This window comes from Penaeus monodon, chromosome 15 (genome assembly GCF_015228065.2).
Source record: "Penaeus monodon isolate SGIC_2016 chromosome 15, NSTDA_Pmon_1, whole genome shotgun sequence".
In the NCBI taxonomy this organism is placed as follows: domain Eukaryota; kingdom Metazoa; phylum Arthropoda; class Malacostraca; order Decapoda; family Penaeidae; genus Penaeus; species Penaeus monodon.
This window is the reverse complement of record NC_051400.1, coordinates 34,967,809-34,968,963: the sequence shown is the minus strand read 5'-3', so window position 1 is coordinate 34,968,963 and position 1,155 is coordinate 34,967,809.

Sequence of the window (1,155 nt, the reverse complement as noted above, 5' to 3'; positions counted from 1 at the left end):
CGAAAACAAGATCCACAAAACAAAACGTAATAAACACCAACGAAAAGAAAAGAAAAAAAACTGTAAACATAACAAATAAATAAATAAATAGTAAAAAAAAACTCTCCCCACCTCCCTACCCCCCCTTAATACAAAAAAAGCTCTCATAAAGTTTGCAATTCTTTAATCTTGACGATTCTGTTGCTCTAATGCCCGACCCTGATATAAGCGCGAATGCCACTCAGGATTACGAGTCGCGCCAGCGCTGCGGGAGGGCCTCTGCGGCTCCGCGGCGGTGCTGGGGATGGGGGGGTGGTGGGGGTGGTGGGGTGGTGGGGTGGTGGGGTGGTGGGGGTGGATGGGGACGGTGGGGGTGGTGGGGGTGGTGGGGGTGTGGGGGTGGTGGGGGTGGTGGGGATGGTGGGGTGGTGGGGATGGTGGGGTGGTGGGGGTGGTGGGGTGGTGGGGATGGTGGGATGGTGGGGGTGGTGGGGATGGTGGGAGGTGATGTGGTGATGGTGGGGTCATGGTGATGGGGGGATGGTGGGGTGGTGGGTGATGGGTGGGGTGTTGGTGATGGTGGGATAGGTGGTGTGTGGTGGATGGTGGGGTGTGTGGGTGGTGGTGTGAGTGTTGTGCGATGGGGGTGGTGGTGGGGTGGTGTGTGATGTGGTGTGTGTGTGGGATGGTGGGGCTAGCGGTGTGGTGGTGTGTGTGTGGTGTGTATGTGTATGTTCATAGTGTGTGTGATGGTGTGTGTCTGATCATGAATAAATCGTTCAGTGTATGATGTGTAGATGTGATTACGTGTGTCAGGCACTGTCAGTGCCTTGTTGTGATGTCATGCATCTGATACTATAATGGATATGGTGCGATGTATGTTTATCATGTGAACGTCAGAGAATGATTGCGTGGTAAAATTATGTCGCAGGATCCGAGGCATTGTGTCAGTGGTACTTGTGTGGCGGTATGGTGCGTATGTGCGTGTATCCTTTTATTGGGTCGTGAAAGATACTCATAATACCCATGCAGGTAATGGGTTGTTGCTGCGCTTGTTGCATGCGTAGGATGCTTGCCTGAATTCATAATTCTATTCGTAATGGCTTCGATAATCTAACAGACCCGAGTGTACAGGAGTGATCTGAAAGGAAACCTATCATGGGTGTTTGTGAAGCA